Source organism: Pseudorca crassidens, chromosome 8 (genome assembly GCF_039906515.1).
Source record: "Pseudorca crassidens isolate mPseCra1 chromosome 8, mPseCra1.hap1, whole genome shotgun sequence".
NCBI classification, from domain to species: domain Eukaryota; kingdom Metazoa; phylum Chordata; class Mammalia; order Artiodactyla; family Delphinidae; genus Pseudorca; species Pseudorca crassidens.
The window spans coordinates 62,250,928-62,267,044 of record NC_090303.1 but is presented as its reverse complement, the minus strand read 5'-3'; the positions used below and the strand labels follow the sequence as shown (position 1 = coordinate 62,267,044).

The following is a 16,117-nucleotide window of genomic DNA, read 5'->3' as shown; positions in this document are numbered from 1 at the left end:
ATTATGTTCAATTAAAATGTATGCAGTTTTACCATTCAAAACCTCTTTAGTTTTTAATTTAATTGCTGTAGGATTCATGTTTATGTACCATTGACGTGCTTTATTTGCTCACCACACTCACACAAATACCAAACCTGCTAAGTAAATGAAATCCTTGACAGCTACGGGTGTGCCTAAGTGTCTTCTTCCTCCATACCAAGTGACTCATTCATGCCAGCCTCTTAGAAGGAACTGACTCAGCAAAATTTTCTTTGTAGCATCTTCAACATTTTGATTCTACAGTCTCTTTAATAGTCTGCACAGTGTAGAAAACTGAGTAGAATTCTGTTTCACCAACTCCTGTTGCTTTTTTGAAAAGCCCATGTAGCCTATTTATATTTTGTACTGCTACATTCAGCATGGGTCTGCATATTACATATTCATGGCATATATCTAGATAGATTTACAAGCAAGAACCCAGGGAATTCCAAGCTGTAAACTGAAGAAACCTCACTGGTTTTTTCACAAAAGTTTGCAAATTATAGATCGTGGTTTTTGTCAGGGAAGCTGTCTAAACGTTGCAAAACCATTCTATCTACCACCTACAATACTTACATTGGAAAGAGGATATGACATGCCTCAAGCAATAAGAATGTCAAACAGGGGGTATAAAAGGTAAGATGGAGAATTTTAAGTCAAATCTCACCTACTGCACCTAAGAAATGATAAAAATTTTAGTACTATCCACCAGTAGTCTATGTTTCATATAATTCCAGCAAAAGTAATACACTGGTGTTTTGGGGAGGCAAGCAAGTCACTTACCCTGTTCTTTGCCGGCTGGTAAAGCCACTAACATTACCACAAGGTCTCTAAGAGAACAACGCAAGAGACACCTCAGAGAAGACTGCTGACTGAGGATTTTTCCTATTATAGTAGAAATGCTCTAATTACCTCTGAGCTCCTTGGATTCTGCCCACCCCTGTTGATGGGTAAAGATGGGTGAGGAAAATGGAGGTCAGATGTGTAGTAGGACAATTCTAGGGAAACTGCTGAAAGTTGAAGGAAGGATGTGATTGTAGCTGTGGCCCCATGACTTGGGAACAAGAGAGGCACCTACCTGTTTACTGAAGGCAGCAAAACCCACAGCCCTGGCCTCCTTGACACTCCCACATACCTCATTATTAATGCAGTGATATCCTGGCTCTTTGCTTCAATTGCTTGAGCAAGGGTGAGTCCCTCTCCATGGAATGCTTGGATCAAGTTGCTCACAAGTACTAAAGAAGTCCTTTGGGTCTTGCTAAGTTGCCATTTTATTTGAAATGATCAAGAGCCCATAATTTACATGGATATAAATACAGACCTTTGAAAATAAGGGCATGGGTAGGCTTAAGGCACTGTCATAATTCCATTTCCTTAATCCAAAAAGGAAAATGACTGTAATTAGGCTGAGATGTCTGCCAAGTTTCAGCCCAGAGGGACTATTTTGGCCAAGATATAAACCCCTGAGAATACAGACTCATAATGGACGTATCAAATCACACTTAACTATGGCAGAAAAGTAGCTGCTTTGTAATGCTATCACTCAGTGATCATGCCTTATGTTAGCATTTTAATTAAAATAAAGAATACTTCTTTTTTTTTTTTACTGTCTATCACCCTCTTCTCAGATATTATTACCAGATAAGATATTTAGATTAGCAAAAAAATCTGTAAAATACAGAAGTGGAAATGAAACATCAACTTCATCATGCCCCCACTCACAAGATACCTTCATCAAGACCGACTGGGAGGCAACAAACATAAGTAAAGTGAGTCTTGGTGTATTCATGCCTGGGTCTATTTAGTGTGAACCTCACATTCACTATGGATATAGGAAGTTTAATTTTTAGGGGAGTTGAGTATAGTTTAATTAGTTATAGTTGCAGAGCACTAACTGGAACCTTAATGACTTGAGAGAATGAATTCACCTCCCAAAGAGCCTAACCTCCTCTCAAGGAAAATTTATCCAGAGGGAAGATCAAAATGATTATTAAATGAAGTTATACAGTTGCCGTCAAAAACTGCAGCTATGCCACAAATTTCATATCCTATCCAATGGAGACATCGAAAGCAAAGTGGCAGCTGGCTTACAGCTCCACATCCAACTTAGATGAAAGCTCATGACACCAGCCAAGCTTAACCTGAAAAGTAATCACATCTTGGTATCTAGGGGTAATTGACATGGGTGATAAGCAGAGTGTTATTAAAAATATTTATCATCCAGACATGACAGACACTGGCCATAAACAACTTCAGTGGTCATAGTGGAGGGTGCTGGCTGGACATCAGCCTCAGTTATACAGAAGGTGGAATGACGTTAAGAGGAATCTACCCAGGCTTCGGTAAATGAGACTTTACGAAACCATAGGAGACCATGATTAAAAAAAAAAAAGAAGAAGGAAAAAAATGTTCGTGTCTCTCCTCACCAATCTGCTCCCTGACTTGGAGATGTGGGACCTACATGTGTGAAAGGATGAGACATCCATTCATCTTCTATACTTCTTGAAGTACTCTGGAAGGTGGCTGGAGGATGGATCCCGATCTCCTCCCTGTCTCAATCTCCCCACATCCATATGGGTGCTGAAAATTGCAAGGCAGAAAAAGAACCTGAGGGAAGGCTGATGGTGGTACATTTCATTCTGGGAAATGTCCCTCGGAACAAAGCACTTAAGTCAGAGACATAAGCAAGAAGAAATCTAGGAATAGCAATTTTGAAAAAGAGAAATAAAGTTGAAGCACTCATATTTACTGATTTCAGAATCTATTATAAAACCTTAGAAATTGAGATAATATGATAATGGTAACAATAGACATATAGACATATTCCATAACAATGAAATAGAACTGAGAATCCAGAAATGAACCCTCCCATTTATGGTCAATTGATTTTCAACAAATGTTCCGGACAATGCAATTGGGAAAGATTAGTTTTTTCAACAAATGATGGATGCTAGTACAGCTGAATATCCACATGCAAAAGAATGAACTTGGACCCCTCCCTAATACCATACACAAAAATTAACCCAAAATGGACTATAGACCTCAATGTAAGAGCTAAAACTATAAAACTAAAAGGAAAACAAGGAATCAAATCTTCATCGCCTTGGGTTAGGCAATAATGACAAATTATTGTAATTTCCTAGTTACAATACCACATGCTTAAGCGACAGAACAAAAAAGACAAAGTGAACTTCATCAAATTGATAAACTTGTGCATCGAATGACATCATCAAGAAATTGAAAAGACAACAGAATAGGATAAAATATCTGCAAATTATATATCTGACAAGAGACTTGTATCCAAAATATATACAGCTCTCTTACAACTCAACAATAAAAAGACAACCCAATCAAAAATGGGCAAAGGCTCTGAATAGACATTGCTCCAAAGAAAAGATACAAATGTCCAATAAACACTTAAAAAGACACTCAACATTATTAGCCATTAAGGAAATACAACAGAAAACTACAATGATGTTCTACTTTGTACCTGTTTAGGTGGCTATAATTAAAACAACAGGCAAGAGAAAGTGTTGACAAGGATGTGAAGGAATTGAAACTCTCATATTCTGCTGATAGGAATGTGAAATGGTACAGGCACTTTGCAAAGCAGCTTGACAGTTTCTCAAAAATTTAAACATAGAGTCACCCTAATAGCCAATAATTCCACTCCTTAGGTATATACCCAAGAGAAATGAAAATATATGTCCAAACGAAACTTGCACATGAAGGTTCATAGCATCGTTATTCATAATGGCCCTAAAGCAGACACAATTCAAATATTCATCAACAGTAAGGTAACTGTATGGAATAAACAAGATGTGATATATCCAAACAACGGAATATTACTCAGCAACAAAAGGAATGAAGTACTTATACAAGCTACAACATGGATAAACCTTGAAAGCATTTTGCTAGATGAAAGACACCAGTGACAAAAGGCCATGTATTGTAAGATTCCATTTTTGTGAAATGTCTAGAATAGGAAAATCCATAGGGGTAGAGAGTAGGTTCCTGGTTGCCAGGGGCCAGGAGGAAAGGGGAATGAGGCGTGACTGCTAATGTGAATGGAGTTTCCCTTGGACCATGAACATGTTTTAAAACAGATTGTAGTGTTGGATGCACAAATCCATGAATATGCTAAAAAATCACTATACTATTCACCTTAAATGGGTGAATTTTATGGTATGTAAAATATATCTCAATAAAGCTTTAATAAATAAATACAGGATTTTGAGTGCGAAAGTTTATGATCCAAGGCAAAGCTGGGTTTTCACAAAGTGAAAGCATTGAAATATAGTTCCAGATTTAAAAAATGTATTATTTTTAAAATATTATTTGGTGATATATTTCAACTCACCAAGGAAGAGATCAAAAAAGGGGAACTTGGCAAGACTATAGCTACCTATCCAATATCAATTTTCCCTCTCTAATTTACTAATAGAATCCCAATTGTGTTAAAGTTGGCATTGTCTCCACCTAGAAGCCACAAGTCTCCCGGGCAGCTGGGCAGACACAGGTACATGACCAATGACATGTAGGCAGAGTGTGCTGGTTGTTTCTGTGAAAGTATTGCTCTCCTGATATATGCACAGTCTTCTTTCTTCTTAGAACCCTTCTTCCTATTTCTTGTCCCTAATGCAGTCATCTTGCTAGCAACAGGAAAAAGACCACAGTCCAGGGATGGCACAAGTGGGTAGCCAGTGATATTATGAAGTTGCTGTTCCACCCCTGATTGCCCTACCTTTAGACTTCTTGCTACATGAAAGAAATCAAATAGCTATCTTGTTTAAGCAACTGTTACATGTTGCTGAATTCAATCTCTAGCCAACAAAGGCTATGAAGTACTGGGTTTAAACATTGCAACCAGTTAAGTTAGAAATAAGTCTAAAGAACATCTAAAAATCTGGCTAAAAAACAATGAAAATATCAAACATTATTCTTCAAAGAGAAAAAATATAAAGAAAGAGCGAATAATGTAATGCATGATTACATATTTCCTTCTAGAGTCATGACCATGTTCTAACATAGATTGTGGCGATGGGTGTACAACTTGTGAATATACTAAAACCCAATACACTGCATAATAAAGTATATTATATTCTAGATCTAAATATCAAATATTAATATAGGTCAGGTAACAGGGGTGTGATTAAGTATAAGAAAAGGGCAAGTTGGGAATTAATAACTACTTCTCTTAAATAATGGAATATTAAAGATATCATTCCAACTTGAATCTTATCATAAGAGAAACATAGGTTAAAATATCTTTTCAACAAACATAGTTAACTACTAGTAGAAATTTAAAAAGAGGAGGGGCTTCCCTGGTGGCGCAGTGGTTGAAAGTCCGCCTGCCGATACAGGGGACATGGGTTCGTGCCCCGGTCCAGGAAGATCCCACATGCCGCGGAGCGGCTAGGCCCGTGAGCCATGGCCGCTGGGCCTGCGCGTCTGGAGCCTGTGCTCCACAGTGGGAGAGGCCACAACAGTGAGAGGCCCGCATACCGCAAAAAAAAAGAAAAAATTCCTTTTGGTTGTTATTATAGATACACCAAATTTCACCTTCCTGGTAAAGACACTGCTGAATTCATCTGCATGGCTGTTAGCATAACTAACACCGTGTTGGGCCCTTAAAGTTTTTCCTGTCCTTCTGCTGACCCTATCCAGGTCTATACTGTACAGCAAATTACCTCTCTGTCATCCAGGGCTTTGTAGTTAATAGATATTGTTTAATAATCATTAGTATCAGGCAGCCTCTATGCTCTGTTAGTCATCCACAAGACTAGTTACCCATTCATAAATCTTGCCTCAGGAATGCATGTCTTGTTTCCAAGTACCTAGGCCCAGGCCCTAGGTTAACTATAAAATTGTCCTAATGGCCCCTCAGTACTGCAGAGTGCAGCTGCGAATGCTTCTGGATTGTGGTCCACCTGATCCAGATCCCACCCTATGAGTAAGTTACCCTATAATCAACTGATCCATTGATTATGTAGAGCTGTCTGTCTTATTTTTGGTCTCAAAATGCCTGCTCAGTTTGGTGGGTGCTTTTCATTCCCTCGTTCTCCAACATCATTTAGTATTAAAAATACCAAGGATCGTTTTCTAAAAACATGTTCAACATTTTAACTGACAAAAATGTCATTAAAAGTGAAAAATTTGAAAAGCATTTTGGGAAACACAATGAAAAAATAAATAAGAGTTAGGATGATTTTCACATCTTCCTCAGCAGGGGACAGAAGTGAACAGTTGATCTACAAATCTGCTTATATTGATGCCGTTAGACTTGCAAAGACATCATTGTTAAGAGCAAATAGTGGGAGATAAAATAAACAGAAGTAAAAGCTGGAGGAAAAAGAAAGTATTAAGGGAGAACCAAGAACATCTGGATAGAGAGGTTCAAGGAGCAAAAGTCAGAGGAGTAGGAGAGAAAAGGGTGTCGAGTGTGAAAGCCATATTCCACACTCTATACACTACAAAGGTTGGGCAAAATCCAACTAATAATAAAGCCAAAGAAATGACATGTGGTTAATCAAACTCCAAGAATGGCATAAATGATACCTAGACAAATATAGAGAAGGAAAAACGTAGATGGCTATAGTCGCTCCTCTCCAACTAGAGAGGAACTAGAATTTGATGTCTGGAATGAAGAGCTCTGTGGGATATCACCGAGGATGCAAAGATAACCTGGGTCGCACAGCCAGACCAGCCTGGAAAGAGCACATTGTTTTTGTCTCCACCCTCTCCCATTTCTTGGTGGATACATGAGCATTGCCTCAGATACCTCCACACTGGTTCTGAGGATGGGTCCTTCTGGCAAGTCCATGCATGAGTCATACCTATTTCCTCCCGCTCAAGCAGCAGTGGGATGTCTGCTGTGACTGGGCCTCAAAGCTCCTCAAGTGAGGTGTCCCTCAAAGCCTCCCCCAGCTCATCATCAAGCCCATGATTCGTGCCATCACTCAGACCAAGTGTGAACAGTGCCCTACAGCTCCTTGTGCCACATGTGATACACGGGCTGCAACACAATGCTGACTTCTGCTTGCAGCATCTTAATGCCCCTGGTTCCACTTTTGACTTGTTTTTATTGCACTGCTCTTCTTGGGACTTAGGCAGAAGTCACGAGGCTTGGGCTACAGTACATCCCGTGTGATGGACACCACACTGCAGCCAGAGTTAGCCCTTGGACAATAATCTCAAACCTACCCCCAACATCTCTCCTCCGTTGGTGTAAACTCCTCCTGGGAGGACCCCTGCACAGACCCTCCTGGTAAGTCTCTGAATAGTAATGACTTGTGGATTTCAACTTCTCTGTGCCAGCACCGGATTTTACATGAGTTTTCTTAGTCAATCAATGATTCTTTGGGATGGAAATCACCCCCCACATTACACTTGAGGAAAACTGAGGCTCAGAGAATTAAATGCCTCACGCAACATTTGTCAGCCAGTTTATTAGAGTCAAGATTTATGCTCGAGTGTTCTGCTCTCCAAGAATAAAACTCTTCACAGGTAGACAAAATTTGTTCCGGGGTAATGCAGCTCAGACAGGGGTTCCCATGTACTTGGGGCAAGATTCAGGGCTCTCTCTTGCCTAGGTTTAAAGCCGCTACATTCCCTTAAATTGAATATCCAAGGAAGAGGACATGATAAAATAATTTATTCTGCCTCAAAGCTTATGGAATCCCCTAACAGCTATTGATTCCCACAAACTAGTCTCAATCACGTTAGATAGGAGAGGTAACATGGCTTCAGGCTAACAAAAATTTTGTATGAAGTAAAAAGAAATGGTGTTTTTCAAGGCTGAAAAATCCCAAAGATCTGCATTAACACAGTGCATGCATACCTGCAATATGTACTTTAACAGAGTAATCGTGTACAATCGTAACAGAAATGTTTCTTTAAATATTTCAGTTTTACAAGACAATTAGTGACAAAGAACACAGCCATAGGAAATTAGGTGTCATTGTTTGATGCTGCCGTATGGAGTGGAAACGTTGTAAATTTTAATTCCAAGACCCAAATGATTCTAAGTAAGACAGCAGAGGACAGTCATTCTACCTGATGTTCGGAAGCAACTAGACAATTGTAGGAGTGTATCTGAGTTTGTAAGAAACTGAAAATGACAATCAAAGCACATGCAAATGTTTGTCTTATATGTATAGGGGGAAAAAAGCTGGCTGTGCAGATTCTAGGTATAAACTGGCAGGGCTGGACATAGGGAAATAATAAAATCAATCTATCGTGTTCCCTTCCCTGGGCTCTCTTTCCTTCCCAGCCCCGATGCCCATGATTTTCTCACTCAGGAGGTTCTGCTCTTAGCTGTTCACAAAGCCCTGACTAAAATGTCTTTCAGGAACATATCTCAATATGTTGAATTCTAGGTACTTTTAGAGGCAATGTGGGAACCAGTTTGCACCCCTATATTCACACATCAATTTTTTTCTTCCTTTTACTAGTTCATTTATTCTGTTTCTTTGGATTTACTTTTAGTTCATTTGTTTACAACATTTCTTAACTTCTAACGTAAATATTCAATTCTGTATCAAAATGAGTCATGACAGAAAACAATCCATTCAAATGAGTCAGCTGACAAGAGCTTAATAAAGGAATTATGTGTAAGTTGTGGACAGAGTTAAGGAGTCTATTTCACAGAGTGAAGTCTGAAGTTCATCTATATGTCTGTTTATCCTACAGCAGCATGCTTTGGGGAAGCTTTAAATCCAATTTCCCATTCTCAGTCTTCCATGTTATTCTGATCTCATAGCTTTGTTCCAACTTATTTTTACCTATCCTACACCCCACTTGGTGATTATTGTTATTGTTTTGCTTTTACAGTCATTTTTTCTTTAGGTTTACCTCTTTTGTTTCTCATGATTTCATTCTTCTTCTGGATCTCTCTGGGTGCAATTTCCTTCTTTTTAAAGTCCAGTATTCCTTTCCTTGAGTGGCAAACTGAGCCATTTACTAAAATTATTATTATTTTGTCCTCACTCTGGAATGATAGCTTTCATGTTGATTACTCAGCACTGAGTTTCCTCACCATGTTTTGGGTACACTTGGGATTCCTCACTGCAGTGGTGCAGGCATAGGATCTCAAGTTTTTGAGGATGTTTTCCTTCTCTCTCAGAGAAAACTTTTTTGTGCTTCACCAGACTAGCACATGGAGATTTTCCAGATGATGAAGACTTTGATGCTGGAAGCTTTATATGTGGAGCTCTGGTCTTTCTTCCCTGCCCTGGATGTGCTGTAGCCCTATGTAGACATTCAAACTCCAGTCTCCCGGGCTTCCCTGGTGGCGCAGTGGTTGGGAGTCCGTTGAGAGGCCCGCATACCGCAAAAAAAACCAAAAAAACCCAAAAAAACCTCCAGTCTCCCACCTCAATATCCTCTATTACAAAAAAATCCATGGGTTGCTCCAGTTCAGCTTCTCTTTTATACTCATGCTTTGTTTCTCTTTTCATTTTTACTACCTCCCTTTTTCATTCGGTAACTTGCACGTTCATTAATGTTCATTGCCATATAGTATTTCATTATATGAATATGCCACATTTTATTTATCTAGTCTCCTCTTAATGGACATTTTGGCTCAAAATTATGTCCTTTTGGACATGTGCTCTGTGTACATATATAAAAGTTTCTCTAGAATATACACTGAGAATTGAAACTACTGGCTCATAAAGTATGCACATCCTCATCCTTACTGGATTTTGCTGTTTTGTCTTTCAAAATAGTTGTGCAAGTTGACAATCCTATGAGCAGTATGTGAGAGTTTCTTTAATCCTACATCTTTGCCAATAGTTTGTATCCTCAGTTTTTTTTTGACTTTTTGCCAGTTTGACAGGTATGAAATCTATGTTCTTATTTGCATTTATCCTGATAACTCAAGAGGTTGAGCATCTTTTCCCTTGTTTCTCTGCTCTTTCATTTCTTTACTCATTGTTCTACTTTTAAATTTTCTTCTTATTGATTTGTAAATGTCATATATGCTGGATGCTAATGCTGTATTGGTTATACAAGTTAGCAATATCTCTCCAGTCTGTGGGTTATCTTCTCAGAATTTCTTTTTTTTTTTTTTTTTTGCTTTTTGATGAAAAGAAAAATTCAATTTTTTTTTTTTTTTTTTTGCGGTACGCAGGCCTCTCACTGCTGTGGCCTCTCCCGTTGTGGAGCACAGGCTCCAGACATGCAGGCTCAGTGGCCATGGCTCATGGTCCCAGCTGCTCTGCGGCATGTGGGATCTTCCCGGACCAGGGCACGAACCCACGTCCCCTGCATTGGCAGGCGGACTCTCAACCACTGCGCCACCAGAGAAGCCCAAAAAATTCAATTTTAATGTTGTTAAAATTGTCTCTTTTCCTTCCGGTCTTGCATTGTTTTGAGGATTGATTAAGAATTTTTTTCCTACTCCAACTTCATAAAACGTCATCCTATATTTTCTTCTAAATGTTTAACATTTTGCTTCTTGCATTTAATTTCTAAAACCATCTTTATGTTTGATATGAGGAAGGAATCCAATTTTATCTTTTACTCTATAGGTAATCAACAGACTCTTCTTGGTAAGAATTAGGATTGATTTTTGTGAATGGCCCATTGAGGAATAATGGGCTTACATTGGGTAACCCTCAGCAATTTGTTACAAGCAGCAAGATTTGGAGCAAAAGCTTTTTAAAGATTACTTTAAAACTACTCAAGTTTAGGGCTTCCCTGGTGGTGCAGTGGTTGAGAGTCCGCCTGCCGATGCAGGGGACACGGGTTCGTGCCCCGGTCCGGGAGGATCTCACATGCCGCGGAGTGGCTGGGCCCGTGAGCCATGGCCGCTGGGAGAGGCCGCAACAGTGAGAGGCCAGCGTACCGCAAAAACAAACAAACAAACAAACAAAAAAACTACTCAAGTTTTGCTCTACTATTGAGCCTTTGTCTGAACTTCTTTCCGTAAGACAAAGAGATAAGTAGTCTTTCACTCTGCAACACAACACTGAATTTTTTCTACTTTAGCAATTATTTCTTTTTCCCGGGAATATCTGTGTCCCCATCTATTTCCTCCACTAACCTGTGGGGCCTTGAGGTTTGGTCCAGTGCCTTCTGATCTTTGCATCCCTGGTGCCTGATATGTAATAGACACCAAACGTTTGGCAGATTAATGAATTAATGAGCATTTTTGGATCACTCAGAGGGGAGTTTGGACGAGCCCCAGCCAGCTTGCTTAATACTGGATGGAATCCTGTTTACTCTTCTCATTCCTATGTCTAAAAATTGGGGAAGAGAAAGATATTCTAAGCTATGCAATAATTAGTTCTAGAAGTGTCTTGTCCTAGGCTTTTGTGGATTAATTTGGGAAGCAACACAATGCCCCATTTACTTTCATTTTACTTTTAAAGAGAGGCAGAGAAACATCATGCATACAAAAAGCTGCATTAGGCTGCCCCAGCTCTAAGTGGTTAAAGAGTTACAATCCAATCCCGTGCACGTGATTCTGATCTTTTTTCATTTGTCTTATCTCAATAATTATTTGTTTCATACCTCAGTTTTTTTACCTGCCTTAACACATTTGAACTCTGTAAAATTTTCCTTTGCACATGAATTAGTGTGAAATTTATTACCATATTCTTTCCACTTATTAAAAGGGATGTACTTTACAAATATGACTGTAGTGCAAATTTATTATTTACATCCAGAGCCCTAGCCTTCATAACTACTTAATATGGATAAGGTGTTTCGTTTTCCGATGGAGTCCAGCTGCATCACTGGCATCAAACTTGTAATTGCCTCTTTGGGATTTAAAACCATTATAGTTGTGCTTTTATGTTCTCTTTTGTTTTGCTTGAATCACTTTTTCAGGTCTATGAAGTACAGCTGGCACAATAAAAGTTTGATCAATGCATAACCAATGCAGTGTATATTTCTTCCAGAAATATAAAACCCAGGTGAAAAATGTTAATCTATGAAAATTATCTCTGTCAGCTACTTATTCTTGGAATTTAAATGGGTTTCAATCTTGAGGTAAGATCTGAGCTTGGATTTCTATGTTAAAGTTTCTGAGTTTGCCAATGTTGTACACTGATGTGTATGTTAGGGGCTGCAAGATATAGAACTTCTATTATTGAAAAACAGATCATTTTATTGTCTCTAAAATACTCTACATTTATTTATTGATTTTAACATCTTTATTGGAATATAATTGCTTTACAATGGTGTGTTAATTTCTGCTGTATAACAAAGTGAATCAGCTATACATATATCCCCATATCCCCTCCCTCTTGCATCTCCCTCCCATCCTCCCTATCCCACCCCTCTAGGTGGTCGCAAAGCACCGAGCTGATCTCCCTGTGCTATGCAGCTGCTTCCCACTAGCTATCTATTTTACATTTGGTAGTGTATATATGTCCATGCCACTCTCTCACTTCGTCCCAGCTTACACTTCCCCCTCCCCATGTCCTCAAATCCATTCACTATGTCTGCGTCTTTATTCCTGTCCTGCCCTAGGTTCTTCAGAACCATTTTTTGTTTTTAGATTCCATATATATGTGTTAGCATACAGTATTTGTTTTTCTCTTTCTGACTTACTTCACTCTGTATGACAGTCTCTAGGTCCATCCACCTCACTACAAATAACTCAATTTCGTTTCTTTTTATGGCTGAGTACTATTCCATTGTATATATGTGCCATGTCTTCTTTATCCATTCATCTGTCGATGGACACTTAGGTTGTTTCCATGTCCTGGCTATTGTAAACAGAGCTGCAGTGAACATTGTGGTACATGACTCTTTTTGAATTATGGTTTTCTCAGGGTATATGCCCAGTAGTGGGATTGCTGGGTCGTATGGTAGTTCTATTTTTAGTTTTTTAAGGAACCTCCATATTATTCTCCATAGTGGCTGTATAAATTTACATTCCCACCAACAGTGCAAGAGGCTTCCCTTTTCTCCACACCCTCTCCAGTATTTATTGTTTGTAGATTTTTTGATGATGGCCATTCTGACTGGTGTGAGGTGATATGTCATTCTAGTTTTGATTTGCATTTCTCTAATTATTAGTGATGTTGAGCATCCTTTCATGTGTTTGTTGGCAATCTGCAAAATACTCTATATTTAGACTGGTTAAATAATGTACACTTGGATTGTCTTAAATATTCTCTTGATTAGAAAATGGGGACAATGAAATGAAATAGTTTGTTTTTAATTTTTTTAGGGGGACAAATTATCACAAACCCAAATTTTTAAAAATATAAACATTATGGTTATAAAGAAATATATTTCAAAACCCTGGCAATTTAAAACTGACTACTAGCATTTTTTTTCTTTTTTGGAGACAAAGTTCCGAGAATGACTAGTTTCACTTGAAGGTGATATTATGATTTCAAAACGGTGTGATTGTCTCTAATTTCTAAGTGCAAGCAGGGTTAATCATGGACAGATGTTCACCATCATCTCTAAATTTCTTTGTTCTTGTCCATTAAAATTAGCTATATTTTGAAGGAAACACAAAGCTGTGTCCATGGCTCCTCCTTGAAAAAAAAACTCTTTATACTTTATATGGAAAATATGGCAGCGATAGCCACTGCCTCAAAAGATCTGGATCCACCATTTCTACCACTTGGGATCAACCTGGACTGTAACACAGATGTGTCTGTGTTGTCCCCAGACTTTCCTGCCTATGCATTTTCTCCCCCTGCAGGGCACGAGTGTTTACCTGGATTCTTTGCTGACCCTTGTAAAGAATTGATATTAGTCAATTCCTCAGAAGTATAAATTAAAATCACCTTCTATCTTTTCCCTGACATCTTAAGTCTAGAATTTGTTATTGTGGAATGAAGTGCTTTATCCCTAGATAAGTACATTCAAGCAGGAGCCCCGGAGAGCAGGGAGAGTGAGGCCATTCCAGTTTCCACAACGTTTAGGCAGCCATGAGGTCTGCCTGGTGGCCGGACTGGGACTAGGGGAAGGACAATGGGGCACTAGACTTGGGTGTCAAATTTAAGGTAGCACACACACACACACACACACACACAAAAACCTCTCAGTAATCAGTAATCAAGGAAAATATTTTAGTACAAAATTTAAGAAATAAATTTTTGGTATTTTGTTCATTCTGGATGATGATGTTTCACCTTTTAAAATTGAGAGTGAGGTGAATGATTCATCCTAGAACTGGTCTTTCTTGGTCATTCTATTCCAAACGTCATCTACAGAAACTATTTCTGCCTAGTATCTGCCTGATACCTTGGGCATGAGGGATAGTCTGAACTAAGCTCTCCCCGTGGAAGGTAGATAATCAGCTCATTACATGGACTCTGAGAAGAGTGTTCATTGTCACAGCATGCCTAGCACAAAAAATAATAAATGTTCAATAAATATTTTGAAATAGAATTGAATGAGTGCGTCAGTACATATTTGGTATTATTAGTGCACCAATGAAGAGGAGTCTATTTAAATGTGCTCATTAAATGAAGGCTATTTCCGCGTGTGTCGGTTACCCCTCTGGAAAGCAGCTTAAGTAACAATAAACCTTAATACAGAATGCTCTGTTTTAAGTCACCACAATATAAATTAGACATGCAGCTGGTTGCATAAATATAATACATTTTTTTTAAAAAAAGGTCTTCAATTTCTTATGCAAGGCAAATATAATAAGCAAGTTATTTTAGTAACCATATTCCTATTTAATCTTGGGATGAACTGGCATAATTTTACTTTTTTGGTGAGAAAAGGCACTTTTTTGATGGCAAATTAAATTGCAGGCCTATTGATTTTTAAACCTACGGAATTACAGGAACTTAGCTTTGGGATACCTTAGTCAACCAAAATCAGGTCCATTTTCCTCTGTGCCTTGAAAAATATGTCAAATCTTATTGTATTGAATATTAAGGAGGTAATGTCTGTGTCAGTTAATTAGTTCACTAGAGCACAGACATATTTGTTACAGATAGCCATTCAAGTCCCATTCTCTATAATAAAGAGTATCAGATCATTTAAAATGGTGAAAAACCCAAGAATCACTTACATAGCATCTGCTTAAACTTCCAAGGTTTTACATATTTCAGTATGCACAGGTCTGGTGCTCTTAGAATTCAGTTTAAATAAAATAGCTAAAACACATGGTGAAGACCCAGTCAGGAAGAGTTGGGAATTATATCACTTCCTTTCTTACCTGTGCCTAGAACTTTCACCCACCTCTCTGTGCCATGCTGGAGTTTGACCAAATAACCCTTTAGAAAGAGGCAGTCTTCTTTGATTTTATTTGTGGTTCAGTCGAGAACATTCAGAATCATTGAGCAGAGATGAATATGAAGGGAGGACCAGGCGGAGGTGCTGAGGCAGGTAGAGGCAGCGGGAGCATTTCCAGCTGAGACACAGACCTGGGGTGCAGCGTCACAGCCTTTGGAGTCTGGTCAGAATCACAAAAATGTGTGGGGACTGAAGTGGGCTGAAAAGGCGGGGGAAGCACGATCATGTAAGGTCTAAGTTTTCATCTTGTTCTGAAAAATATGGAGCTACCGAAAGATTTTAAACAGAGGGGTGACATATACGACTAGATTTGCATTTTGTAAGGATCCTTTTAGGGGCAGGAGGCGTTTGGATTGGAGCAGGGACAGGACTGGAAGCCAGCGGGGAGGCAGACACTGGTACAGTGAAGGTTATGATAATTTGACAGCTGAGGGCGGTTTGAACTAAGATAGAGGCTCTGAGGACGGAAAAGAGAACACAGAGCACATTTTGGCTTAGAGTCTGTAAATACTTTCACTAAAAATACCTTTTGCTGTTTGCAAGCTCCAAAGGAAGTAAGCTAAACAAGAGATGCAAATGATCAGATTCTGGTAAACTCTCTGGAAAATTTCACTAAGAATTTGAAGCAGTTCACCTCAGATAATCTGGGGTATAGATAATCCTAAGTAGAAACATAAATGTGTGCAGTCTAGGTATAGTCAGGCCCTAATGAATAAGCACATTGGTCATTATTCACGGCAGCGAGGCTACGTCTGTGCTCTGGCCACCAACTTAAAACTTTGCTCTGCTGGTGGATCCACAACGTATTCCACTGGATAAAAAGAATTTTTTTAATCTTTTTTGACTATTTCAAGTTACTATTTATTTAACACAGATT

The 16,117-nt window shown here is 38.8% G+C and overlaps 1 protein-coding gene across 1 annotated transcript in view; it reads right to left on the bottom strand.

The window, feature by feature from the left end:
* Positions 1-15,504, bottom strand: part of ITPRID1 (ITPR interacting domain containing 1) — a 201,258-nt gene extending 185,754 nt beyond the window's left edge. The window contains 1 exon segment of the mRNA XM_067745595.1: positions 15,187-15,504. The gene's annotated coding sequence lies outside the window, so the exon portion shown is untranslated.
* Between the last annotated feature and the right edge of the window lie 613 nt (positions 15,505-16,117).